Source organism: Mauremys reevesii, linkage group 22 (genome assembly GCF_016161935.1).
Source record: "Mauremys reevesii isolate NIE-2019 linkage group 22, ASM1616193v1, whole genome shotgun sequence".
NCBI classification, from domain to species: Eukaryota; Metazoa; Chordata; order Testudines; family Geoemydidae; genus Mauremys; species Mauremys reevesii.
In genome coordinates this window covers 15,031,775-15,044,394 of record NC_052644.1, presented here as the reverse complement: position 1 = coordinate 15,044,394, position 12,620 = coordinate 15,031,775, and positions in this window count along the sequence as shown.

Sequence of the window (12,620 nt, the reverse complement as noted above, 5' to 3'; positions counted from 1 at the left end):
CATGACCAGCCCAGCTGTCTGACCAGCTCTTTTCCCAGCCTTGCAGCACTTTTCTGGCTCTGTTCTGCCCCTGCTGCACTTTTCCAACAGCCTTTTAAACTGGGGCCCCCAGAACTGGATGCAGGATCCAGTATTGGCCTCACCAAGGTCACACGCTCGGGAAAATCCCCTCCCTGCTCCTGCTCCCTTCGTTACACTGCCCAGGAGTGCATCAGCCCTGTTCTTCTGTGGTGTCCTGGGAGCTCATGCCGAGTTACTTGTTCTCTGGGACCCCTAAGTCCTTTCCCAGGTTCCCTGCTCTCCAGCCCAGGCCCCAGGCTGCAGGTCTGGCCGGCATTCCTTGTTGGGAGCTGTGACCTGGCATTTGGCTGTATTCAAACACCTGGTGTGTCACTGGGCCCAGCGCCCCATGCCAGGCACATGGAGTCGGGACGGGCTGGGCTCGGGGCAGGATGCTCATGGGTTGTCAGCTCAGCCTGGAGGCAGAGAGAGCAGGGAGGGCCGTTGCCATTGGGGGATGTGGGATTATTGGGGTCCAGCCGCAGGGCCCCCTGTTACTAATGGGCCCGAGACACTGAGCAGGGGGTCCAGGCTGGGCTCCAGTTCTGGATTCCCCAGAATTTAGGGGTTCTGGGTCTAGGGCTCGGGGTCAGACTCGTTATAGGGCTGGGCCCAGGTCACATGTTGGGGGCTGGGAGCTGGGATCAGGGGTTCTGCTTTGGGCCTGTGTCTCAAATGTCCGTATGAGGTCTCGGCCCTGTCCCTCTGTGTCTGTAGCACGTTTCCTGCTGCAGGCTCTGCTGGTGAAGTGAAGGGCTGAACTCAGTTAACGGGGCTGGGGATGAACGTAGGCGCTGCTCACTGGTGATGACATGGGAATCCCTCAGGCTGCTGCCAGGGCGTCACTAGTCCAGAGGGGACCTGGGGCAGGAGGGGTGCATCAGGGCTCTGTGAAGCCTCATGGAGCAGGCGGGGGTGTCCCTGGTGGGACAGGTGGGGCTGGAACCAGGGCCTGTGCTCATGGGGGGAGCACAGACCCCATCAGCTATTCAGGGCATCTCACAGCAGGGGAGATTCTAGCCCGGCTCTGAACACACGTCACCTTTCTGTTCCCAGCGCTGAGCCCCAGCAGCCAGGAGAACTGCTCTGTGCCTGGTGAGTCCGTCTGTCTGTCTGTCCCCAATCTGCCTAGGGCATTTACCCTTCCCCCTCCACCACATCCAGCCACCACCCCTTGGGCCGCTCCCTTCTCAGCTTGGTAGCAGTGGCACAGGGCATATAGGACTGTGTTGGATCCAAGAGGGGTGCACAGGTCTCCTGGCTGACCCCTCCCTGTCCCATTGCCTCTGTCCTGTGACCTGGGGCCGATGTGACATGCTGGTAAGAAGAGAGTCACATCCATGGCCCATCCCACCTCCCCGGGGCACAGGCACTGGGAAGCAGAGAACACCCCAGCTCTGACCCCAAGGGATTCATATTCCCACAGCACCAGTTCCCAGTCCCTCATAGCCATGGCAAAATGCTCCCTGGGCTCCCCCTAAAATGGGAGCCAGTGACAACCCCACTGACAGCTGTGACCCATTCCCCTTCCCAGGTGCTCTCCCTGCCCCAACCCTCTACCTGAGCCAGACGTCCGCCCAACAGGGGGATTCCGTTCAGCTCCAGTGCTCTGTGATTTCCCAGGCCCCAGTCACTCGCATCATCTTCTGTAAGGACGGCGAGGAGATTTCATCCCAGACGGGTTTGGAGGACAAGGTCACCTATGGCTATAACCATACAGTGTCCAGTGGCAGCTCCGGGAATTATGCCTGTGTCTATGAGACGAAGAACAGCGACAAATGGGTGACCAAATCCCAGCTCAGCCCTGCTAAGCACCTCAGCGTAACCTGTGAGTGAGGGGTGTATGTGTGTGTGTGTGTGTGAGAGAGAGAGAGAGAGAGAGAAGGTGATGGGTTAAGTAACAGAGACTCCCTTGGGACTGCCACCTGACGTGCTGAGATTATCTCTGAGTCCATTTTGCCTGATGGCTTGGGGCTCAAAAACCCTGCCTTATTGAGCCAGACACACTAGCCTGCTGCAACACAGACCCAGGGTCTGAACCATGCCCCCAAAGCTGCACGCTTTAACTGAAAACCACTCAGGAGGTCACCTCTCTCCAGCACCCAGACACCCAGTTCCCAGTGGGATCCAAACCCTCAAATAAATCGATTTTACACTGTATAAAGCTCTATACACTGATAGAGAGTTGTGCACTGCTGTTTGCTCCCCAAGGTATTAATCAATTACTCTGGGTTTAATAAGAAACAAAAGTGATTTTATTAAGAATAAAAAGTAGGATTTAAGTGGTTTCAAGTAATAACAGACAGAACAAAGTAAGTTACCAAGCAAAATAAAACTAAACATGCAAGTCTAAGCCTAATACATTAAGAAACTGAATACAGGTAAATCTAATCCTCAGAGATGGTCCGATAACCTTCTTTCACAGACTAGACTCCTTTCTCATCTGGGCCCAATCCTTTCCCCTGGTACAGCCCTTGTTAGTTCCAGCTCCAGTGATGACTAGGGGATTTCTCATGAGTGGCAGCCCCTTTTGTTCTGTTCCACCTCCTTTTATATCTTTGACACAAGGCAGGAATCTTTTGTCTCTCTCTGGGTCCCCACCCCTCCTTCTAAATGGAAAAGCACCAGGTTTAAAATGGATTTCAGTATCATGTGACCTGGTCACATGTCCTGTGAGATCCCAGCCTTCATTCTTCCAGGCCTCACTCACAGGAACACAGGAAGGCTTGCAAGTAAACAGAGCCATGTACAACCAATTGTCCTAGTCAATGGGAGCCCTCAAGATTCTAAACCACCATTAATGGCCCTCACTTTACATAATTACAATAGGACCTCAGAGTTATACTTCATATTTCTAGCTTTAGATACAAGAATGATACATTCATACAAAGAGGATGAACACACTCCATAGATTATAAGCTTTGTAATGTTACCTTACAAGAGACCTTTTGCATGAAGCATATTCCAATTACATTATATTCACACTCATTAGCATACTTCCATAAAACATATGGGGTGCAACATCACAGACTGTATCCCAGCTCAGCCCTGGCCAGTAACAGGGGGGCGGGAGGGAAAAGTAATTTCTCTCCTGCAGGAAATTCTGACATTTCAAATTTTATTTTCATATGGAATCAGGACAAAAAGTCGAAATTTGATATATTTCATGGAAGAGAAATTCAGCAATATTTTTACATCGAAGTGTCTTGTCAAAATGGTTGTGTTTTGCAGAAACAGCATTTTCTGATGGAAAACTGTTCCATTGGAGATTTGTTGACTGTCTCCACACACATCTCTACATGCCCTACAGATCTCTGGGCCCAACCTAAGAAGCCTCTGGTAGGGGGAGGGATAGCTCAGTGGTTTGAGCATTGGCCTGCTAAACCCAGGATTGTGAGTTTAATCCTTGAGGAGGCCACTTAGGGATCTGGGGCAAAAATTGGTCCTGCTAGTGAAAGCAGGGGGCTGGACTCAATGACCATTCAAGGTCCCTTCCAGTTCTAAGAGATTGGTATATCTCCAGTTATTACCTATTACCTCTGAATACGTGCTCTAGTCCAACCCTATCCAGGACTACACATTCTATATAGGTGGTTATCTTTAAGCTCCTGATAAAGTCCCATTGATGGAACTAAAGTGGTTGTTTGAAGTTAAGTTGTACCTGGGTGCTGTCCTGAATCATGATGCTTCCCTGAAGCAGGGCAGTTCCCACAGGGTTGCCTCCTGCCTTGAGAAGCTCACCCTTAGATCTGGGGGGAGATCCAGGTTTATTTCCACACAAAAATTATGAACAAAAGTATATCATTCAAAACTTGTGATGGGAAATGTGAATGTTTTGATGAAAAAAATATGCATGAAACTCAACAAAAATTTTCCTTTGATCTCATTTTGACTAGACATTTTCCTTTGTTTTGGGTTTTCAGAATAAAAATGAGACAAAATGTCAGTTAGAAACACAGAGTGTTTTGCTTTGTTTCCTTTCAAAGGGATGTTTTCTTTCTATTTCTGGATTTGGAAAACCAAAATGAAACAAAACTCAGTTCTAAACAAAACAAAATATCTTTCATTTCAAAATTGTTTCTCTGTAATGACGAAGTATATCATTGCATGTGCACATACAGGACTAAACATTTAATTCAATTAAACTGTGTTAGGATTTAAAACTGTTGGGTCAAAATAATTTGTGGAAAACTTTACTCAGAAAGAACAGCCAATAATGACACCATGCAGATAACCATGGGGTGGTTCGTGGAGGACATGAGGTATGTTCGTGAGGACATGAGGGGTCACTTACCATGGGACTCAGCCAGCTCCAGCCAGTGGGGACTTGCCGGTGGCTGCTTGGAGAGGCCATTCACATCGAGGTTCTTTCCTAGGGCTGGATCTAAAGCTCCTGTTGGGAATTACAATCCCTGCCATCGTGGTTCTTGCTGTGGTGCTTTATCTGCTGGTAAAGAAAGGTGGGTATGACAGTGAGGCCAAGCAGTGTTAGCAAATTTACAGACAGATGTGGCAGAGACAGCTCCTTAGATCCCCTGTACCCAGTGAGTCTGGGATGGGGAGAGAGAGATGACCAAAGTCACAGTGAAATCAATCATTCATTACTGGGAGGCTGGCTGAGGAGAAACATCAAAGAAATGATGAAAGGGATTATCATTGTGATTAATTATTTGTATTACAGTAGCACTCTGGAGCCCCAGTCAGGGATCAGAGCCCCATTGTGCTAGGTGTTGTACATTATTTATTAGGTATTGTGACAAAGTTCCTCTTCTGCCTTGGTGGGTCTTGCACTTTCCGGCGGATTTGCTTGCCTCAGAGGTTCACGGCAGTCCTCAGACTGGCCACCTTTGCCACTGACTCAACCCTGCCATTCACTCAGCTAACCTCATCACTGGCCAGCATGGGGGGAAGGGAGAGCAATCCCCACAGTCTCTGCTGGTCCACCTAGTGTGTCTGGGACAGGCGATAGACCTTCCCCTCTGGTGGGACCCACAATCCAGGTCAACACCTCTTGTGTCAAATAGGGAGTTGGGAGAATGGGGGGAACTCAGGCCTGCCCTCTACTCCTGGTTCCAGCCCAGGGCCCTGTGGATTGCAGCTGTCTACTATGTCTCCTGTAACAGCTGTGTAACAACTACAACTCCCCGGGCCACTTCCCCATGGCCTTCCCCCAGCACCTTATTTGTCCTCACCTCAGGACCTTCTTCCTGATGCCTGATGGTGTTTGTATTCCTCAGTCCTCCAGCAACATGTCCTCTCATTCCCAACACCTTATGTGCCCCCTGTCCCCAACTGAAGGGAGTTCTTTCTTTTTAACCAGGTGTCCTGGTTAGCCTACCTGCCTTAATTGGTTCTAGTAGCTTCCTAATTGGCTCCAGGTCTCCTAATTAGCCTGCTTGCCTTAATCAGTTCTAGCAGGTTCCTGATTGTTATGGAATAGTCCCTGTTATTTTGCCCAGGGAAAAGGGACCTGCTTAATCTGGGGCTAACGTATCTATCTTCCACCACTCTCCTGTAGCCATCTGGCCTGACCCTATCACAGTATGTTACTGTAGTTTCCTGGAGACCCAATCAGGGATCAGGAACCCGCTGTGCCAGGTGCTGCACAGATCAGTAATGAAGGGGACAGTCCCTTCCCCAGAGATGGTCACAATCTAGGGCTAAGCCACAAGTGTGTTTATGGATGGAATCTCGACACACAGGTAACTAAGGCTGCAGTTCAGGAAGGCATCCCCTAGTCAGGAAGGGCCCGTACGCCTGTGGCCATGTGTAAGTGGTTTCCTGAATCAGGGCCTAACAACTCTGGAAATAGAGCTCTGGACACAGCTCTGCCCTGCCAACCTTTCCTCACACAGCGTCCCCAGCCTCAAGCTTTCACAGCACTCGAGTCACCCCAACAATCTTGAGATTGGCTTAAAACTCATGGGATTTCCAACCAGTCACCAGTGTGGGATCTTTGTATTTGCCTGGGGGATTTGATCTTAGAGGGGGTATCTCGAGTCACATTTTCAGACTTTTCTCTCCAAACACGAGGGTTATAAATTTCCTTTTTTTTTTTCTTTTAATGAAAGCTGAGTTTTTTACTAACTCCCCTGACTATCAGACCTGGGGCTTTATGTAGAACATCAAATGCCATGTGACAGGAACTAAAATTGTGAGACTTGGGAACAGCGCTCCCAAGGGCAGTCAGTGGGTCTGGTGGAGGAGAGTGCTGGGCTGGGCCATGGGGATGGGACTCTGCATCAATGTGATGATGAATTGGGGCCAGGTCACTCAGTTTCTATCTCTCTCCCTATCCAGGAGGAAATGTGTCAACGTATCTGACCACATTGTGTCACTGCCTTCCAGTTTCGTCTCTACTGCGAGATCACAGGTAGGAGGAGATTATTCCCTCTCCCATCTAGTTTTCTTTCTGGGTCTCCTCTCTCTGCCTCATGGAAGGGCTGGTGGTCACTCCAGCATCTAGGCTGAGCTCAGCTTTCCTGCGACGGGGATGGAGCGGGGCAGGGAGTGTTTCAGTCTGTTTGTTCTGGAGGAATTTTTGAAAAGGCTAGGGCAGGATGAACTCCCTGCTCAGGATGGGATCTGGGGTTATGGGGAGACAGTTTAAGGAAAGGCTTTGCCAGCAATGTGTTCCCATCAAATTCACTGGCAGCAGAGTGAGTGTGTGTGAAAGTTGCCTCAGGTGTGTGAAAGAATGAAAGTGACCATGTTTTACACTTGGGATGTCAAGGCTGATGGCCCACAAAGCAACACCGACCGACCCAGCCAGTTCCCTAGAACTGGGTCTGTTCTTCTGGGGCAGGGCTGGGAGTGGCCAGGCCTGGCTGGGAACCAAGGGTCTCCAGTCCATCCAGCTGTAGTGGGTAACATCCAATGTTATCTCCATCAGCTGCAGCTGATTTAGTGCCAGGTTCGGCATGTCCACACACAGACTCGCCCCAAAACACTCACATAGGGTTCACTCACAGTGGCCATGATTTCGGTGCAGGTCTTTGGGGGTGGGGGCAGCCATAACACTGGGGAGAGCTGGACAGCAGGGATGCCTGTGGGGATTCAGAGTGAATCATATATGTGATCAACGCGCTGTAGAAGGGGCTCTGAGCTGGTCACTTCTGCAACACTGACCAGGGGACCAGCTCATTGGGGCCCACAGGGAGCTGCTCAGCATTGCTGGCTCCCTGTCTGCCCACCACCCCATGAGGGGGTTCTGTGGCATCCTTCTCTCCCTCCACACACAGAGACCTGCAGGGACCCCCCCCAGAGAGTTTCTAAGGGCCACTCCCCTTGCTCTGCAGCCAAACCTGCCACTCAGGGCTCCTCCTGACTCCTGCTCCTTTCCTCCTCTGCCACTTTGCAGCCTGTCAGCCCTTTTGAGGGCCACCGGGCCCATATGCTTGTTCTAAACCCTGCCTGGCCCATGACGGCCTCATGGCCCAGAGTTCAGAGCCGATTCATCAGCTGCACATTGCCCCGAGAGGGACTCCAGGAAATCTATGCAGCCCCGGCCCCGATGGGCATGATGGGGGGAGCAGCCAGGGAGTCCATGGGGTGACCATCTGGACACAGAGAGGGAAAGGCACGTGGGGAGGCTAGAGGCAGTTTCCAGGCTCTGCCAGTGTCTGACCCAGCCTGGGTTCACAGTGCAGTGACTCTGCTAGTAAAGCTACTGGGGGCAGGGGACAGAGGGGACATGGCCCACAGACCCTCAGTACTGGGAGCCCCTCCCTGATGCTCAGTTATGTATGTTCCCTGCCTTCCTCCTGCGCCCCTCCCACCTGTACGTCTCTGAGCAGCCGCCTCTCCCAAACATTCCCTCCCTCCTCCTGCCATATGACCAGCCTCTGCCCCCAAACACTCCCATCCTGCCCTCCTGGAACGTGGGAGCAGACGGGGTGAGAAGTAAAGAGCTTGGGAACCTTTCCACACTGTGCGAAGACTTTACAGTTGATCTTTAACAATGAATGTTCAGATTTCCAGCACTGACACACTGGAGCAGACGTGGGCAAAAATCCAGTTTTATTTGGGTGAAAAATATTCAAAGAAACTGAGTGTGAGCTGAATGGAGATGTATGGTACTAGCCGGATCTCTGAAAACATAGAGAAAACACACGGCATCACTGATACCCCTTGTGCTTATTACTCCCCACAGGGAACAAGCCCAGTGTGATACCAGCAACACTTCTGAAGATTATACTGAATGTAAGAACTTTTGGAGTACTGGGGGTTACCAGGGTCACCTGCACATGAGGGAGAAAGGCAGGCACTGGGAGTAAATGTGTTAATTGGTGGGGGATGGACAGATCCCAAGTCAGACTGTCTGGCCAAGAGTTACAACAACAAACTGCCTGTGATCAAAGTGAATGAGGAGAAAAAGTTCTCGAGGTCCCAAGGCTCGTGCATCTGAGTCCCTGAGGTTCCTTTGCCTGTAATCCCCAGTCCTGCATTGCCATGGCCTAGGGGACTGAGCCAAAGTGTTTCCACATCCCGTCCTTCATGGAAAGGGCACATCTTGGGGAAAGCTCCCATTGGAAAGTGTTCTACCGCCTTCACTAGGAGCTGGGTCTGCTCAATACAGACCAGTCCTTCCTGCCCTGTGCAAATGTGGACAGGAATAAGTACAGACAACACAGTGACAAGTCCCAACAGATGGTGTCTTGGTGGGGAATTGGTGCCCACCTGTTGCTGTATTGTGAGGCACAAGGCTGAAGGCTGAGATACATACATGGGGGATACTCTTATCTTAGAGTGTGTGAAGTTGGAAGTATAAACAACGAAAACTCTTGTTTAAAAAAACCCTAAATGTGCAAGTTGTTTGGAAGCCCTGAGGAGTGTCACATCCCAGAGGGAGAATAAGCCCCCTGAGAAGCACAGTCACGCACAACTTGCCGGGGTCTGTTCCACTTAATTATAAATTAACACAGTGGATCACTAAATCCTCATCCTGGTTGGAAAATAGGATCTTTTTCCTGTGGAACATTTAGATAAAAATGAATTTGTTTTATTTTTCTCAAAATTTTCTGTGGGAAATTTCAACTTTTCAGTGAAATATCAAAAATTGAAATATTTCACCTGAAAAAAGAAATTATTTTGTTCAAAATTGTGTAAGGGTGCTTCGTGGGAGCTGCAGTTCAGGTGCCTCCTGATCCTGGTCTCTTCTTTGAGCTGGGATCTCTGGCTTTCCCAGGATGCACCACTTTCTCCCCTCTCGGTGACAGTAGGCAGTACATCATGGGAGTCCCTGGCTGTGGTGCATCATGGGAGATGAAATCCAGCCACACAGTCCTGCCTGTAGAGGAGAATGTCAGCACCAGCACAGACATCTCAGGCCTCCCCATGCTGGGGGGCACAATCTAAAGGGGAAGACAAGTGACCCCCCCACGCATCTCCTCTTCTCAGCGACTTTCCCACCCTGTGCCCAGCCCGGTGCCTGCCGCACTGTCCCTTCCGCACGTTACGTAGGGGCTCTGTCTTTCTCTCACTGCTCCTTCTTCCTGGCTCATTTGGCTGGTCTTCCTGGCAGCCGGGCGCGGGAGGGAAGCAGGAGGGAGTCACATTTTGCACGGCTCAAGCTGGCCACTCCATGTCGCTGACTCTTTGCAATGCAGCAGTTGCCTGACAGAACCTGGCTGGGGAGGCTGTGGGCCACCCCCCGCCTGGGCCCAGCTGCCGGGGACAGGGTCCGAGTGATCCAGAAACATGCTGGGAGGGAGAGGGGCTCACTCGGCAACAATCCCTGGGAGCTGGGCTCAGGCATGGGAGTGGGAGGTGTTATATACTTGGGGGCAACCGTTTTAGGACGGTTTCAGAGTCACAGCCGTATTAGTCTGGAGCCACAAACAGAACAGGAGTACGTGTGGCACCTTAGAGACTAACACAGTGAGTTGAGCATGAGCTTTCGTGGGCTACAGCGCACTGCTTCAGTTTTAGGAAGAAATCACTGGAGACACAGAGAGCTGTAAACCTTGAAACAGCCATTTATTGCTACACACAGAAGTAACCAACAGCCAGCCAAAACTGGCTGGACTATCCCCTAATAATCTAACTCAGTTGCCATAGCAACACAAGATTCTATTACCACAACAACCAAATACACAACATATCCCTCCTCTTAATAAGAATGTCCCCAAAATCAAACAAACACTAACTAGAGAAGGAGGATAGACTGCCTCCATTCCTGGTTAAACCCCGGGGATTATTTTGTCCCATAACCATGGGTTCGCCCTAGCTAAAGATCCAGCCAACGAGGAGGCTTTCTGTCTCTAGGTGGATCACAAAGGACTTCTGGTGTTACTGGCAGTAATGGGGGGGAAGTCAGGAACTCTTGATACGGTGTCTCGCCGGAGGTGGTGAAGTCAGGCAACTTAACTGAAGATGTGTCCTGAGGACTGGTATGACCTGGCAAAAGCTGATCTACATGTCACCGCCAGGTGAGATCCTCTGCAGTCAGGATTGTGTAGGAAAAGGTCCCCTTTGAGTGATGACAGTGGCAGGGACCCATTTAGCTCCAGAAGTATAATTCCGAGCCAAAACCTGCTGTCCCGGGCTAAACGTTCAGACTTTTGCTCTGGGTGCCCGTCTGATGACTTGATCTTGCTGCTGATGTTGCACAATCTGTCGGGGTTGAGAAGGTTTCAGCAGATCAAAGCAAGTGTGCAGTTGTCATCCCATCATTAGAAAGGCCGGAGATGCCTTGGTCGTAGCATGAGGTGTGTTTCTGTAGGATAGTAAGAAGGTGTCCAGATGCTTTTGAGTGGATAATTGTCTCCTTGCAGATTTCAAAGCTTGTTTCATTGTCTGCACAAATCTTTCAGCTAATCCATTGGTGGATGGATGACATGGTGCTGAAGTGATGGGGTGTATCTCATTTGCCTTCATAAACTTTTGAAACTCTTGAGAGATGGACTGTGTTCCGTTGTCACTCACAAGTTGTTCTGGCAGATCGAAACAACTAAAGATTCCTCGTGGTTTTTGGATAGTCCGCTCTGCAGTAGTGGACTGCATTATAAAGACTTCTGGCCATTTAGAATGGGCATCTACCACCATCAAGAACATGCTTCCTTCAAGGGGGCCAGCGAAGTCAACGTGAATACGTTGCCATGGGTTTTCAGGCCAGTCCCATGGGTATAGGGGTGCCCACTGGGGTGCATTCCTTACACCCTGAAAAGACATACACGCTCTTACCTTCTCTTCAATAGCACTGTCCAATCCAAGCCACCAAAAATAGCTTTGTGCAATTTCCTTCATGCGCACTATTCCATAGTGACCAGAATAGAGCTGTTCTAACATCTGTGGCCTCAGTGGTGGTGGAATAATGACACGTCTCCCGCACAACAACCAACCAGATTGGATTTATAACTCCATCCTCCTGGAGGTGTAGGTAACAAGGCCGGGTGAGACCAGAGAGATTCATCGAGATGTTCCATGCATCACCAGGTCCATAACCTGGGACAAATTGGGTCAACTCGAGTTGCCTTCTTTACCTGAATAGCGGTGATGGGTGTATTACCTGTTCAAAGTAAAAGATTTCCTTCTGGGCAATATCTCGACGGTTGACTGGCAAAGGCAGCCTTGAGAGAACATCCACATTGCCGTGCAGAGTGGATTTCCGATATTTTATTTCATATGTGTGTGCGAAAAGCAACAATGCCCACCATTGCATACGACTAGAGGCTAATGGAGGAATGCCCGTGTGTGGTTCAAAAATTGAAGTCAAGGGTTGAGGGTCTGTGCGAAGAGTAAACTTCCATCCGAACAGGTACTGATGAAACTTCCGATTTCCAAAAATGATTCCCAATGCCTCACGTTCGATTTGGGCATAGTTAGTTTCTGCTTTGCTTAGAGTGCGTGAAGCAAAAGCAATAGGTCTCTCTTCTCCCGAAGGCATAATGTGTGACACGACTGCTCACATTCCATAAGGGGACACATCACAGGCCAACTGTAGGGGTAAGGATGGCCCAAAGTGTGTCAGAATTTCAGAATTTAGCAATGCTTCCTTAGCTTTGTTAAATGCAACATCACAGGCTTCAGTCCACTTCCAGGCCTTGTTCTGACCAAGGAGCTCGTGAAGTGGTTTTAGCAGTGTGGCTAACTGTGAGATGAACTTTCCATAATAGTTCAGTAGTCCTAGAAACGAGTGCAGCTGGCTTACATTTCAAGGTGGGGGAGCCTCCACAATAGCTTTAACTTTTGCAGAGGCCTTATGAAGACCTGCAGAATCAATGATGTGTCCCAAATATTCAACATAGGGCTTGAAGAATTCACACTTGTCTTTGCAAACTCGTAGGCCATACTCTTCCAGTCTTTGTAGGGTAGCCTCTAAATTCTTTAAGTGATCCTCTTCATTCCTTCCAGTGACCAGGATATCATCCAGATAGCACTGAACTCCTGACAAGCCACACAAGATCTGGTCCATAGCCCTCTGGAACAAGGCGGGAGGAGACATTATTCCAAAGGGTAGACGACAGTATCGATAAAGCCCCTTATGAGTCACAATAGTCAACAGCTCTTGGGACTTTTCATCAATGTGCATCTGTAAATACACTTAACTCAGATCAATC